The sequence below is a fragment of the Camelus bactrianus genome, chromosome 13 (assembly GCF_048773025.1).
Source record: "Camelus bactrianus isolate YW-2024 breed Bactrian camel chromosome 13, ASM4877302v1, whole genome shotgun sequence".
Taxonomy (NCBI): Eukaryota; Metazoa; Chordata; class Mammalia; order Artiodactyla; family Camelidae; genus Camelus; species Camelus bactrianus.
In genome coordinates this window covers 45,493,696-45,509,826 of record NC_133551.1, presented here as the reverse complement: position 1 = coordinate 45,509,826, position 16,131 = coordinate 45,493,696, and the positions used below count along the sequence as shown (strand labels likewise).

Sequence of the window (16,131 nt, the reverse complement as noted above, 5' to 3'; positions counted from 1 at the left end):
AATAGTAGGAAAGAAGGAAGAGGCAGAGGATGAGGTACCCTGATCAAAGAGGAGCAGAGTCAGGATCAGGGTAAGAAGAATGCACCAGGGCTAAGAAGAGTGGTTGGGACTCCTAAATCTTTCAACCCTTTCCCCTCTGCCAGAGGTGAGGTACCCTCTCCTCAATCTTGTTGCATAACTTCGAGAGTGAAGAGAGATTGAATGCAGGAAGCCACCTTCCTATATTTTTATCAAATAGTCTCTGAGAAGTAAAGTTACATTCAGCTGTAAAAAGAGGGAAATGTCTGCTGATACTGGAATAGTGATCTCCTGCTGGCTGCTTTGTTGACTTCTGTTGCTGTATTTGATTTCATTTCTTTTCAATTGAAGGTTGAATATGACCATGTGTGTTTGCCAGTGCTCAGTGCAAAGTGCTCAGTGAAGCACTTTGTAGCTTACATGATCTCATTTATCATGAATATGTCACTCCCAGATATTAGGTTAGAGCTTCAAGTAAAAGATCTATCAATTGATTTTTCCTCTAGAAGAGAGAAAATTAAGTCAGCCAGAATTCATATCTGATGGTATAGATAGATATTTCCACAAATGCTACTTCCAGAAGCAGTGGTTCCTTTGGAATTCCTCAACATGTTTTTGTGAAAGTGTGTGTGTGTGTGTGTGTACGCATATATGTGTATATGTATTTATCTATGTTGTTTAGTGTCTATGTATGTGTTAGAGGGTCTGTATCGGGAAAAGGCAGAAATAGAGAATTGGGGAAGAGTGAGATGGACCCTTCTAGGGGCTTCTAGGGAGCTTGGGGCTGTGGACCTAGGACTCAGACACCAGTTTCCTTGTGTGTTAAGAAGGCTAGATCTGGGCCAGATATAATTATGGCTGAGGACTGGGGGCCAGAAAGAAACCATGGATGCCCCATTGGCCTTGAAAAATACTGGACAAAGAATTGCTGAGATAACTGCATCATTCAAGGCAGAGCAGAAGAGGGGGTGCTGGGAATTCAGGACTCCTTTAGGTTGTGTGGGCCAGGAACCTGTTAATTAAGAGCTGGCAAGGACCCACCTGGGACCTGGACTGGAAGGAAGGGCAAGGAGAAGGCTGAGGGAATTGCACGTTTGTGTGACAGAGTCCTCGGGCTTTTTCTTGTTTTCTTCCCAGACTAGAGGAGCTTTGTAAGTGGCTCCCTCCCACCCTGTGGGTGCACAAGGGTGGGTGTTCAGTGTAAGTCGGCTTGGGAGACCAGCCTCCTGGGAGGAGAAATAGGCCATCCCATCTGGAGCGACTCCCGTGAGTTCCCTGGCTGTCCGGGTGGAGACAGCTGAGTCTCTGTCCCCATAGGCTCCAACAATTGGTGACAATAATAAGAAAATATCCAGGGCACACCTTCATCTCTCGAGGTGAGAAAAAATGCTAAGGAATCGGCTTGGGGTTCAGAGAGTGCGGCTGAGAGCGGGCAGTTTAAAGGGGAAGAAAATTGGCGAATTTCACTGGTCAATTTCACTTCATTTCGTTCAATTTCGTTCAATTTCATTCCTTTTCATCCGGCGCCGGGAGGCCCGAGGCCACGAGGAGGGGGAGGGGGTCTTTCCGGGCAGAATTTCCCCTTCTTACAGATTTACTTTCTGTGGCTGTGAACAGCTTGATTCTCAAACTTTGACATACGTCTTCCAGCCACGGCTAAGGGCAGACATTTTATTTTATTTTACTAAAGGGTATTTGGTTTGGGTGATCTAGGAACACCGGTGAGCCTCTCCCCACTTCTCTCTTGCAGCCCAATTAAAGTGGTTAATTCTTTTCACCGCCGATTCCTCCCCATCTTTCTTTCTCCTGGGGCTCCCCGGACCACCCAGGAGCGGGAGTTGAGGTGGGGGAGGACACTTCCCCTCCATATCCAATTTGTTCTCGCCACAGCGGGCGCGTCTTCGTGGTTACAAAGCGTTTTCCCCTGATGACTTTTTTCCCTTTTTCAAAAACACTTCTCTCTCTCCCGTTCAACTAGCAACCCTCCTCAGGTCCACCCCTCCTCCTTCTCCGCTCCGGTTTATTTAAACTTCGCCTCCTCCAGCGCCGCCGAAGCGCGCACTTAATGAAGTTGAAGGCTCAGTGAGCCCGGGTGAAGAGGGTTTGGAATCTGTTGAAAGGGGCGTTTTGTGACACTGATTGGGGCGGGGGTGGGGGCGGTCGCCGACCAGACAATGACGGATCAGGCGGGTTCTCCCCCGCCTAGGGTCAGGCGAATAAAGGCGCCGAAGCTGTTTAAACGAGGGACCCTGCAAGAAAAAGGGAGAAAAGATTTTGAGTGTGGAGCGTGCCTCGTAGGATTTCGAGCTTAGGGGGCAGTTCGAGGAGGCAGCTTGCATAGGGTCTTTATGGACCGGATTCGGAGTTTAACCCAAACCCTGAGCGTCCGGCCAGAGAGAAGTCAGGAGAGTTTGGATTTGCGCCTAAATTATTCCGATACGTGGTTCAAATGTTGTCTGGGTCGGGGCCTGGAGATGCATCCAGGAGGACCAACTAGGGTGCTGAGACCCAGCTCACATTTAACCTTGGGGCTGGTGCTCTGAGATTTCTGGAGAAAAGGTGAAAGAGAATTAAAGGTGGGCGGAGATCATACAGGATAATTCAGCCTCCTAAACTTTTCGTCGCTAGGGTTTCTAAGAGCAAAACAAACGCTAATTGAAGTTTTGGAGAGGAATTTCTTCAAGGTCGGCATAGACACGTACCAGCATAGAAACCTGTAGGGAGGTCAGAGGTTCCTACCTCTAGTTTTGGGAACGAATTTTTCCGCGAACTAGTGGGCGCGGCGCGGGGCGGAGCGGGTACCGCCTCCTTCCGTAGCCGAGAAGCAGTGCGGCCCGAGGCGGCGGCAGCTCCGGAGGCCTGGAGGCTTCGGACTGCTGCGGAAGGAAGGCATTCTCCTCTGGTGCCTGCGCTCCCAGGTTGGACTGGGCGCTGACACCCTCGGGGTTGTTTCCGACACTCGCTCGGATCCCTGCTCCGAGTCCCGAATGTCTAAGGAGCTCTCTCTTTTCGTTCCACGCGGACTCAGAGCGGAAGTCGCTCGCTGTCCGCGCCTTTGCTTTTCTCCACGCGGCACGGGTCTGAGCCGGGCACCCTCCTCCGGGCCACGCCAGTCTCCTGAATGCAGTTTCGTCCTCCTGAAAGGAGTCAACAGCGTCCCGGTCTTCAGCCGGTACCCGCCCCCTTCCCGTCCAGCTATTTGGAGTTGCTCGGCTCCCGAGGGTTGCGCATCAGACCTGGTTCGCGCGGCGCCTGGGGAGATGCGCGCAGCTGCCGCGGGGGTCCTTTGAGCGCTTTGCCCTCGAAAGCCGGGGCCTGGGACATCTGTTCACCTTTTCTCCCGATGCTGGAAAAACGCCTTAGGCTGGTCTCACCTCCGGGGCATTTTTGTCGACGCAGGCAGAGGTATCTTTGGAATTGCGGTTGCACGGATCTTAGGACTGGAAAGGGCGAATCACTGGGGGAACAAGACATTTAAATCTGTCCCTTCGATTCCTAAAAATCACCGCGGCTCTGAAAAGCGTATTTCAAATAATGTGTGGACACTGCCAAACAGTGTGTGTGGCGGGGTGGGGGGCGCTGAGGATGCGGGTGTGGGGCTCATTGTCCAAGTTAATTCTTGGCCACTTACAGAGGTCCCTCGCTTTGTGCCCCCTTCCTTAGCAGGTGTCGGTGCTGTTAGGACTCCTTGAGTAGCTGCCCCATCCTATTCAGATGCAGATGTGCCAGGTCCCGGCCGGGTGTGGGTAGACCACCTCGCCACCCCCGCCCCCCACCTCCCCGCGCGCCTTCCCTCCGAGCCTCCTCTTCAAGGCCCGGTAGGTTCGCATCTCAACTGCGAGTTTCCTGCAAATAACTAATCTTTTGGGGGCTAGTTCTCGCTTCCCCACGTGTCACTCCAGTAAGGACAGCTGGTGAGGTTATCACTTAAATTAGCCTCGGACCTAGATGGCAGGAGCCTAGAGGGTCCTGAGGACCGTGTGGCTCCACTTTATGCTTTGGAGCGGAAGGGACCAGACGGAAATCACACTGCGGAACAATTGTGGAACCTGGGAGTGGATTCAAGAACCAGAACTCGCAGTACGAGGAGTCAGACCCCAAGGCTGGAGACGCTGGTAGCCCGGCTTTGCGCCCAGTTCCCGACGTCCTGGCAGCCCCAGCCAGCCACGCTTTGTGGAGCCCCAGGCAGGCTGGAGGATCAGAGGACCATTCTGAGTGTTTATTTGCAACCCATGAATCTTCGATATAGCAACGAGTGGGCAGATGGAACTTCGAGGTGGTTTCGCGTTCTGATGTACTCCAGGCAGCAGCTGTAGCCTCTGATCGGCTCATGCCCTCCCTTTTCCCTCAGCTGACCATCTGAAGAGTGTAAGGCCAGTGTCAGGGCTCAGTTTGTGTGAAGAACAGTTTTCCTGTCTGAAGAGGCACCTGGTAAGCATCAAACACAGGCGAGTTAATTTGCCTTCAGCCCTGGACATCTCTTTCCTCTCTGGCTCCTTCCTTCCACAAATACTTATTGATCACCTACTGTGTGCTGGGCATTGTACTGGAGGTACAAACAGTAAACATCTGCTTAGCGTCATTAGATCTAATTCTGGTAGTTGAGAACTGAAGGAAAGTCAAAAGAAGTGATTATCATCATACTTGAGGTAAAAAATGTTTGGTATTTTAAGGGTTAAGAATGGTAGATTTCCACTTTATGATGATGGTTCCAGGTATCACAATTCATAAAGATGTGTGTGATTTGGGGGTATTTGGGGTTTGTGACTGTATATTTTGGTGTGTGTGAGGGGATATGTGTCAGGGTGTGTGGGTGACTGCTTGGGGGTAAATACTTGTGTGTGCTAGCATGTATATTTGTGACTTTATCAGTGTGAGTCTGAGAGTATGGTTCCCCCCTCTTCGGGCTGAGGCAGAGGCTGGGGGGATGTGGTTGTGGAGGAACTGGGGTAGAAGGGTTAAGAATAGGTCTCTGCAGGGATGGAGAGGCTGAGTCCTGAGTTCTGAGCCTCTTCCCTTATTCTTCTAGCAAAGACTGGGGCCTGTCCACCCTCTCCCTGCATCCTTCCCCATTACAGACAAAGCTGGAAATGCCGAGCACCCAGTCAAGGTGAACAGGGCACAAGGACTGGATCAGCAGTGGAACAGGCTGGCCTCTGCTCAGAAGCTCCCACTTCCTCCCTATCCTGCTGGTGTCCAGTCCCTTCAGCCTGCCTGGTGGATCCAGGTTGTTCCAGAGTGGCCAAGAGGCTCCATTTTCTGGCCTCTGACCTGCCCTCCTGCCAGGTGCTGTGAAACTCCTGCTCCTCCAGCCTGAACAGAGGGACTTGGCCAGCAGTCCCCAGGGGCTTTGGAGTCTTCCCTTCCATTGCCAGGAAACTATCCTCTTGTAGCAAGGGGATGGGTGCAGTTTGTTAACAACAGAGCTTGCAAGGTTTCCAAGGCTAACATTGAATGAATGGAGAAACAGGTCTGGAGAAGGGGTGAGGGTGGGGTTTGCCCGAAGTTGGTCAGCAGGATGCCAGATGTAAAGTTGAAGCCTGCAGCCTCTATGCACCAGCATCAATAATTAAAACATTCAGCTAGATATTTTGAAGGAACTAAACCCCCAGCATCTCCCCTGGTACTATAGGGAAATTTCAAGTGTTATCTGGGCTATGGATGCCTCTGAACCTTCCTTCCCAGAGTCAGGATGGGAGGACAGTTAAGATCAAGGTGTAGGAGAGCAGGCAATTATCTGGATAAATCAGGACATGAGGTAGGTTGCCTTTAGATGAATGAGATGCTGGCAGCCATCGGGAGGGCTGTGGGTGAGTGAGAACATCTTGTGCTCCACCCTACTGTGGGTTCCCTGGGTTGGGGCAGGCAGCCAGATCCTTCCCCCAGCCCCAGATGGAGCAGAACTTTGGGCACCAGCTTGGCTGTGAGCAAGGGGTGGAGGCGGGGGAATGGGCAGAGTTTGCCAGTAAATTACCTCTTTCCCTTCGGTTTTCCTAGACAGTAGCATCCCTCCTTCCCTGTTTCTGTGAGTGTTGGAGTTGACAGCTAGTTGGCCCACCTGGCTACTCCAAGCCTTGCTTCCCATGTCCCTTTTGACTCTAGACCTTTCAGATGGTGGGGAATAAATGAAGAAAATCCAGGCCATCTAGGCCAGAGGCTGCCCTGGCTGGAGTCATTCCTTCCTGGATGAGGATGGATGTGCTGGCCCAACTTCAGGGCTCTGAGGGGGTGTCGATGAGCTGTAGAACAGTGTGTGTGTGTGCCTGTGTGCACAAGCACACGTGTGCACAAAGGAGTTCTGAGTTACACTGACCCCTGAAAGGTACCAGACTTTTGATGCCTCCTTTCCCTCCTTCATTTCAGCACCTACCCCAAAGATGATTATCTAATACTGGGGCAAGAGAAGGGGAGAAGGGGAGAAGGGGAGAAGGGGAGAAGGGGAGAGGATTCCTGATTCCAGCCAGGGTACTGACTCTCTGTGCCCTTGGGCCAGTGCTTCCTGTCCTCCCTCAGCCTCAGTTTCTCTGTCCGAGAAATGAGCTGGACTATATTAGCCTGGACTCACCTTCTGGGTCTAGGGTCAGTGACTTCACCCAGCTCCTCCCTCCTGTCTGTTGGGGAGTTCTTGCTCCTCCCTCAGCTCTCCCTCTGCAGCAAGGGTGCAAGATGGGACAGAGCTGGCCTGCCAGGTTGTGCTGGGACTCTGGAGACACAGCCCAGGTGTCTGCCTCAGGGATTCCACTACATACAGGGGTCGGGGAGTGGGGGGCTGGGCACCCTCCTTTCTGGACCCAAAAGACTTTCAGCCTAGATCCTGTGATTTCTCCTACCCTGGCAGGGCCATAGGAGGTGGCCAAGTCTTCTTCCATCATAGATGGCTTGGTCTCTTGATTCTGCATAAACCTGTCTCCTTTGTGGACAACAGGGAATGCAGGTGAATGTGAAGGTGAGTTACCACCTGGTAGCCCACCTGGCAGCCTGCTGAGCAACCAGCCATGCCCATTGTATCTCTGCCTTGGCAGTGGAATAGGGTGGCATGGGATAAGATGCTGGCCTAAAATATGACTGGAAGGCTCTCCCTCAGCACCCTTTACTCTAGTCTCTGTTCACCAGCAGGCACTTCTTTGTCGAAAGCCCTGGGGGAGTGTTTGTGTGTTTAGGGGGAGGTGGGAGAGGTGCTGGACAGACTGGAACCTTTGTATGTGTCCCACGGTGTGGGAAGAACAGTTCCAAAGCTGGATGGGGACGGGGCTGTGCTCTGCCTCTTCCCCCAGTGTCCCGCCCGAGGCCAAACTTGAGAACTTGATTATGTGTGGTTGTAGCAGGAAGTATCCAAAGCCACGGGGTGAGTGTCCGCAGAGTGTGTGTCAGCAGACAGAGACCCAGGGCAGTGGGAAGGGATGAGGGGAAGGGGCGGGCTCTGTCGTGCTTCCGCTGGAGCCGGGGCTGAAGTTTCCAGGTGACTTGTCTTCTCTCCACCTGCATCTAGGATTATCGTTCTTAGATGGGCTCCCGCACGCATTTGCCTGCTGTGAGCGGAAAGAGCCCCAAAGATGCGTACAAAGAAAATGGGAAGCGGAAGCACTTCCTGCAGGGCGAGGCCCGGGACCTGGGTCCGCGAGGTTCCCCGCCCGCGTGTGAGAGGAATGAGGCTCCTGAAACCCTCCCCGACTCGGATCCGGAGCGCCGGCGGGGCCCAGCCACCTGGGGGCGCCGCTGGCCCCAAAGTTCCCGAGCTTTCCCGCCGCTAACCGAGGTGACCCCGCTACGCCGGGTCTGACCCTCCGTTAGAGGTTGACTGCAAACCGGGACGCTCTGGCTTTAAAGCGGGCCGACCTAGCGCTAAAAGGGATGACCCTGCGCTAACCGGCACGACCCGGCTCTGAGCGGGCCTGACCCCGCGCTAACAGGCGTGACCCTCAACTGACCCAGGCCGATCCCGTGCTAACGTGCTAACGGGATGTGCTTCGGCTAACCATCAGGCTGGCTCCGGGCTCTCGCTGCTCGCAAGGCTTATCCGCAGAGACTACGTCCCGAGGCTGTCCAGTCTTTGCGGTAGGTCCGCTAGCTCCCGCACCCACCGAAACGGGGCTCCTTCCCCCACCCCCAACGAGGTCGCTGCTCTGCCCTCTGGCTCTATAGGCCAGTTCTGGGACCTCCGTTTGAAGAGAAGGCTGGGCGTGCCCTGAAAGTGGCTGAGGGTGGGGAGGCAGAGTTTCTCAAGGGAACTGATTCTGTGGAGGCTGGGGCATCTTGTGGGCCAGGGATATGCTTGCCTTCCTGTGTCTGTGCTCCCACCCCAGCAACAGGCTCCCTACTACCCCACCAGCCCGGTATCGACTGGCAGCTCTATCATGGGGCAACTCTATCCTCTCTTGGGCCCAACGTCCCTGTCTGTGAAATGAAACGAGGCTGCCCTTCATCTGCGGAATGTCCTTTCATATCCATCCATCAGTCTCAACTCATTTCAACAAATCTTTTATTACCCATGTTGTGCCAGAGTGTACAGCAGTGAAGCAGATGTTGTTCCGGGCCTTAGGGTGGTGATGATCTAGTGTTGCGGAAGAAACATAACATGTGCATATCTAATTAAAACTGTAATATGGGATCTGAAGGGAGGATACCTGTGGCTTTGAGAGAATAGATGGAGGATGTAATTTAGCAGGTGATCACGTCCCCCCTCTACTAGGCTGGAACCTGGTGGGGAGAGTGGCAGTCACCCAAAACTCCATCCTGTTTGACTCTGACTCTAGTCAACAGAGCTTTGACCATTGGGCTATCAGTCACTGCATCTGCAGGGAGCCAGGGTCCCCTCCCAGTGTGCTCTTTTCCATCCCAGAGAGTTCCTTTAACACCACCAGGAGGGATTCACTCTTCATTCTGACACCCAGGGCATCTTCAGACCCCTTTCCCTCTCCTCAGTTTCCTGGAGTTGGAAGAGTCAGTCTGCCCCTCAGGAGCAGGGTATGGAAGCCAGGCTGGCTTTGGGATATAAGATCCCTTTGATTCTGAGATCTCTTTACCCAACATGGCACCTGGCACAATTAATAGTTCATTAAAAGAATGATTCCAGGAGTCTATGAATCTACCCCATGATGAGCCCAAGAGCCAATGATTCTATGTTTCATGCATCTGATTGTCCCTTCTCCCCTTTCTACCTGGTTCACTCCCAGTTCAGGTGTCACTTCCTCCAGGAAGCCTTCCATCCTCTCTGACCCCATCTCCAAGCCTGGTGTTAGATCCTACCCCCTGGGCTTCTACAGCCCCTGGTGCTTTTAAAGAACTCATTGGAGAGTATTTTCTCCTTATTCCACCTCCCTCACCAGACTGGAAGCTCCTTGAGGGCAGGAGTCGAATCCAATGCATCACTCTTTTCCTGGCACAAGGCACAAGGCCTGAGTGAATAAATCAACCACGTGTGTGTGGATGTGCTCCCCAAATGTGTCACATGGCTCAAAGACAAGTGGAGTTAATGTTATTCTCAAGTTTGAGCCTTAAGAGAGCAATAATGGTCTCTGGTGCCCTGTGTGGTGGGGGAGATGGAGCAGGCAGGGCCAGGGGGCCCCTGAGTCCCAGTGTGGCAAGATCACCTGAAGGGAGAGAGGCAGCTTGGATTCAAGCTCAGTTCATCTCCATTCTAGAAGGAGCTGGGGCTAGCAGGCACCTTCTGAAGGAGGGGACCAGAGAGCCACTTCCCTGCCATCCCCACCCTCCCATGGTGCAGAGGCTGTTTAGGGAGTGGGGCTGAGCTTCCAGAACTGCACAGAGACGATGAGTGCTCCCTGCCCAAGGGCAGAGGCTTCAAGTGCCTGTTGAAGGTGGGGTGGGAGAGGGAGTGGCTTTCAAGGATGTGGGATGGAAGAGGCTGACTCAGCTGGGACCCATAGGAGGTATCTTTCATCAGATTCATCTTGTCTTTAACTCCTTCATGACTTCTGGCCTCATCTGGCTACTCAAACTACAGAGACCTAGAGGACAAAATATATTGGTTGGAAGTCCAGACTGAGCAGAAATAATCTCAAGAGAAAGGAACTTGAGGCCCCAGTATGGGAAAGCACTAGTGGCCACTGACCCCCCCACCCCAGAGTACATTTTCCTTAAGCATGCACACACTGTGTGGACCTGGGCCAGGTGATGGGGGAGTAGAGCTGAATCAAACAGTAGTTCCCTGACCACTCACCTGCCTCCCATGCAGCAAACATTTACTGGCCCTGCTGTGGCTGGGCATCCCTGAACTAGACCCACTGTCGGGGTGGATGTAGGTTGGGGGACAGAAGGGGTATTTATTCGACTTCTTACCTCTGGGGAAGCTCACAGTCTGATGTTGCTAGCTTGTGATGTTCAGTTCAGGGGCAATAAGTTCTGGGACGGGGAGGAGGCCTGGGAGACTTCCTGCAGGAGGTGGCAGTTAAGCTAGACCTTGAAGATTTGGGAGCATTTGGACAGTAGACATTTGGGTGTGAGGGGAGGGCAGCCAGAGCATTCCATCCTTTATGAACAAGGGCATTTAGGAGAGCTAAGAGTGAGTCAAAAGTTAACTTAAGCTGAGAGGTCCACCCTATATTCCTCCTGGAGTCACAAGGACTCTTCTTTGTATTATAATAGGTCTTCAAAGTCTCAGTAGTTTAATACATAAAGATTATTTCTCATTCATCTCATAATCCAAGTGTTGGATCAGTGGTGGTGGCAGTGGGCAGGTGGAGTCACTCAGAGACCCAGGGCCTTCCCTCTAGGGGCTCCATCATTCTCTAGGGGAGGACTTCTCTTTTTTGTGTCACGGACTCCCGTGGGCAGACTGGTGAAGCTACTGGAGCCTGAAGAATATTTTTAATGCATAAAATCCAATTCTAAAGACTACAAAAGAAACCAACTATATTGAAGTTCAAGTATCAAAACATTCAAAAAGTTTTATGATATAATAGTATGTGTGATAAAACAATAGAATAGATTTTCACTATAATAATAATATAACAACTTAAATAAAAAATAACAACAGGATTAACAGTACTATTTCAACATATTTTCAGCATAAACGATCTTCTGATATTTCTGCAGCCACTTAACATGATATAGAAAAATACCTGTGATTCCTGTGGGTATCACAATTCCAGGTGTGGGGAGTACCACTGGGGTTTGTTGCCTCTCTTTATAATTGAATAAATACTAAACCTCGGTTTGAGGGTTTGTAAAAATAAAGATGAAAATTTTCTCATCCAAATTTATGGATCTCCCACATAACAAACTCTACCATTGAACCCTCGAGGGTTGTGGACCCCAGTTACAGGCCCTTGACATCCTTCACTGGATCTTCTAAACTTAGCAGAGGAGGAGAGAGAATAGAGGATTCTGGGGAGAATTTTTTAAAGGGCCAGGTCTGCAGGTGGCAAATATCACTTTGACCACTTTCCTTGGCTAGAACCCAGTCATATGGCTCCACCTGGCTGCAGGGAGGCTGGGAAATAGCGTCTGGTTGTGTATGCAGGAGAAGGAATAGGGGGAGGAGTAGACTCACCTTGCCAGTCTTCTCTCCTGGGGGAAAGTCACCTGCAACCAATGCAGAAGATGCTTAGGAAGCAAATGTTGATTTGAATGTCTGAAGGAATGGCCTTTTCCCCTGGAGGTCTCTTGCCCTCTTGTTGCCTCTGTCTTTGTTCCTCTGTTCACCCATCTGCCCTTCAGTCAGTCAGGGATTTTTCCCTCTCGGCCAACTCAAATCCTTTGCAGGATGAGGCAGGAAGGATCAGCACGAGCAGTGTTAATAAAATCTCCCTGTTGGTAATTGCTCACTGTCATCTCTACGCAGTGTCTCAGGGCTTCTCCCCTGCGGGCAATCTCCATCAATGAGGAAGAGAACAGACCTCTTTAGAAAACATTTCCATCCCCATATTGTCTTCTTTAGTCCACACAGGACCTTGAGATGGGCATCTGTGGCCCCTATTTTCCAGATGAGACTTAGAAAAGTTCCGTGGCTGCTGTAAGGTTGCGCTGGAAATAGCAGCATCAGGACTTGAACTCTGATCTTCTGACTTCGCGGGTCCCTTTGCTCCCTCACCCCGACTCGAAGAAGATTGTCTTTTTCTTCCCTCCCACTGGCTTCCTTTTCCTCCCTGGGCCTCCAGTCAGGTCCTCTGGTCCAGGTCTGCGGAGGGAGGTATGCTCACCCCTCCCCCTCCTCTGCACGGTGTAGCCCCAGGGACTCCCAGCAGCTTAGTGAGTAGGGCAGGAGCTGCCCTTCGTCATTGGCTTGCTAAGGCTGCCAGAGAGACCCTGGTCCTGAGTCCTTCCATCTGCTCCTGCTGTGAGAGTTCCCTTCTCTTTCAACACAGCCCTGGGTGCCCTTTGGGCCTCAGTCTTCTCATCCATCATCTTACTCAGACAACATTTCTTTTCCCCTCCCTCCTCCTTCCTCCCTCCTTCCTCCCTTTCCTTCTCTCTGCATTTATCTTTCCCGGATCTCTGTGCCCAGTCTGATTCTCCTTTGTCAGCAGGCAGCTCTGGGACTTCTCATCTCGGGCTTACTTTGTCGCCTCCATCCCACGGAGCCTCCTGGGTACCCTACCTCTGCACCACCAGGAGCGGGGCTGAGGCTGATCCCTGTCCTCCTAAATCTGTGGACCCCAGAGGGTCCCTGAGAGGCTGGATACCTGTGTGCTCCTCAGACCCTCAACCAGTCAGTGTCTGTGGCCTTGGGTCACCTCCTTGGTGACTGCCAGGGAGTTTGTGTTCCTGAATCTATTCTTCTCTAGGCTGATGTGCCCCAGTTTCTTCCTCTGCCCTCCCTTTTCCCTGCTCCTTTGCTTCTTTCAGAATGCCTCCCCCCACCAACTGCTGCATTAATGGAGAGTGATAACATGGGATCTGGCTTCTGATGTGTTTGTTCTTGGATAGTTATGTAGAGGGAAGCCCTACTCTGCAAAGACTCCCTGGGGAGAGGGCCGGCAACAGAGCCACAGCGCTGGGTCTGCTCTGTACAAACACACTTGCGGAGGCAGACATGCTAGGGTGTGAGCACACGTACACCCATCACCCTAGCGCACAACTCACACAGGCACTGACACACTGATGTAGAGTCAGGGGTTTAGGTATACTCAGCAGGATGAACAGTTCCAAACACGCACAGAATTGGACAGAACAGTACAATGAACTCCCTCTGCACCAACCACTTAGATAAAACAGTGATCAGATACAGGTATATCCAAGTGATAGCTGCATTTAGCACAAGTTAGTGAAAAAATCTATTTGGTACTTTTCTGGTTACACTAATGCAGAGTTGAGTGCGTGGATAAGTTTCCCATAAATAATTATGTAGGGAGGGCATATTTCATGGAAATAGACATGAGATGGGCATTGCTAGCAGTCACTCATGTGTGCCTTCCTCTTTACATAGAATATCCTAGCCATTATCCTTGTAGCGCCTTGTGCGTTGCTGACAAGAGAGGTGTGAACTGGGTAGGCTGGGAATCTGTAATACATGTCGTGCATGTTGGTGGTTCCTGAACAGGGAACTCGGATCATTTCATGATAGTAATTGTGTATGTGAGGAGGTGTCTGTGTGTTTGCGAATTTGGCATGTGTGCACGTGTGTGCATGCCTGGGGCCAGCAGGAGAGGTGTGCAAGCATCAGAAGCAGCTGAGAGGCAGCCAGCCTGGCTCTTGGGAGAGACACTCATGTATGAAGAGCTCAGTGCTCGAAAGCGGCTGTTTAACAGCTTGAGCATCAAATTATAGCCCACGTGGACAGAGGTGTCAGTGGTCGCTGGTTGCTGTAAATACTTCAGTGCAATTGACAACAGCTTGTGGAGGGCTAAGTGAGATGGGGAGGGGGCAGAGGTGGGGGAAGTACCTCCTGCAGGGACCCTCTGCCCTATGTTCCAGTCTCTGCTGGACTGAGTGCTGGTGGGGAGAGGGGAGAGGGCTTGGAGCAGTGGGTCTGTAACAGGATGGGCTTCAGAGCTAGAGTAGTTCTGATAATCCATCACTTACTGCTGGGTAACCTTAGGCAAATGACTTGCCTATTCTGTGCCTTGGTTTCTCTACCTGGAAAAAAAAAAAAACAACCAACAGGAATCTTTGTGAGGAATTATAAGAACTTCTTTCATCTGCAAGCACTCGTTGTGGTTATACAGACACCAGCTTTTATTGCCTTGTGTAGGATAATGCATGGGAATTAACACAGGGCCTCTCCCATAGGAAGCTCTCAATAAATGTTAACCAACGCTGTTAGCCAAGTGCTATTGTCTTTATAAGCCTGGACCCATAGCTGGATATACCAGAGCCCTTCCAAATATGAATGGAAAAAAGGCTTCCCAGAGGGCAACCAGTGGGTCTTTGCGGGTTTTCAGAGAAGATGTTTTTTAGTTTCCAGTCTTTCAGAGAATCCTGCTGGACAGGATCTGAGAGAGTCTGCCCGGGGAGCTCTCTCTGAAGATATGCCTGCCTTCGTTAGTGCCTTGGCTGCTGCGTTCTTGAAAAGTCCTGTGTAAATGGGTTTCTGTAAACTCAATCCTGTTTAAAATGCACTAGCAGGGCTGAGAGCTTAAAGGGACCCTGGGGTGAATTCTTTTAAAAAGCATAGCATCTCCTGAATGTGACTGTTTTTGTAAAGCACAGATAGTTACAAAGTGGGAATAGTCAGGATTTCTTGAGTGCCTACTGTGTGCCAAGTACTCAACATCAATTATTTAATGATAGCCTCATAACAAGTCTGTGGAGGACAATATCCTAATTGTCTGGAAGAAGAAACAGATGCGCAGAGAGTGCGGCACACCTACCCATGGTCACACAGCTAAAGGCGACTGGAATGGGAACTCCGTCCAACCCCTGTGGAAGCTCGTGCTCTTCCTGCCATGCCCTCCCTTCCTCCCATCTTCCCCCTCTTTCCCTCCGTCCCTCTTCTCTTTTTTTCTGTGATCACACAAGACACAAGAATCTTTATTTTGCATGTACTACAAAGAGGGTATTTCTAAGCCTGGGGTAATCAGCAGTCCCCCAAACCGCAAAGACTTCGACAGTGTTTAAAAGTAGGAGCAGTAGCTGTCCCAGGCCTCTGAATTTTTAAGAACATCTGTTCAAAGCTTTTCATGAACATTTTCAGACACATGCAGTACAGAGACCAGTACAATGAACCTCCTATCTACCCACCAGTTAGATTTAACAGTGATCATGATTTTGCTTCATCTAGCTTCTACTTTTTTTGAGATGCCATTTAATTTTTGGAGAGAGGAATTACTGCGTCAGCTGCACTGGTGTACTGAGCATGCACTGAGCTATGTGTGCCATTGGAGGTGTTTGTTTTTATCCAGAACAACTTGGTATATTGTCATATATTGTGGGCAGGTGTCCTTTCCTTCATTTCTGTGGAAAGTTATCACAAGAGCCTCCTAGGTCTTTTGATTGCATTGTTTTTATTGTTAGCCTGCTCCTGCATCACGTTAACTGATTCCTGATCAGACCACTCCAGGAAGGAGCTTCCTAGTGCAGTGGAAGGGACCAGATTCACCAAAAGCCCATTCCCCATGGCTCAGGTCTGTTGATGATCACCAGACTGCTTTTGTAAGGATGCAGTGAACATCTCTGCTCCTCCTCCCCAAGTTAATAATCATGATAATAGTTAATAATAATAACCATGACTTTCTACAGCTTTCCATTCTCCAGAAGGACCTCTTTCTTCATGTTCTTGAGAGTGGTCCTACTTCTCTTCCAGTTATTGGTTTTTGTTTGTTGAACTCACCCATGAAAAGTCCTGTCTTGGACAGGGGCTTGGCCAGAAGCAGCAGGAGGGAGTTCTTCCGTCTTAAAGGAAGCCTTCCAGGTGTGTTCTGCTCCTCATGACATCTACACCTTTGGTCATAGGTCTGTTGGATGAGTCATGAGTGCTTTCTGTATGTAGATATGGGAGCGGAGTGTTCTAAGTACAAGTTCCTGAGGGAGATGAGTCCTCGGACCATGAGATCTGCCCTTCTGATGTGGGATAAGGACAGTGGCTTCTAAAGCAATTGGCTAAGTAGAACAGATCCTCCTCAGCGTGGAAGATGGCTGCCCATGTCCTGTTCACCCCAGCCCAGAACTGCCTGGGTGGTCATCTCGTGGGATTGTCATAGGAGAGTATGGTGG

The 16,131-nt window shown here is 50.9% G+C and overlaps 1 long non-coding RNA gene across 1 annotated transcript in view; it reads left to right on the top strand.

Annotated features, from left to right (window-relative positions):
* The first annotated feature begins 2,200 nt into the window (after positions 1 to 2,200).
* The window catches only part of LOC123615716 (uncharacterized), an 80,126-nt gene continuing 66,195 nt past the window's right edge, over positions 2,201 to 16,131 (top strand). The window contains exon 1 of the long non-coding RNA XR_006723391.2: positions 2,201 to 4,449. This is a non-coding gene — a long non-coding RNA (uncharacterized LOC123615716). The remainder of the gene's footprint in view (positions 4,450 to 16,131) is intronic.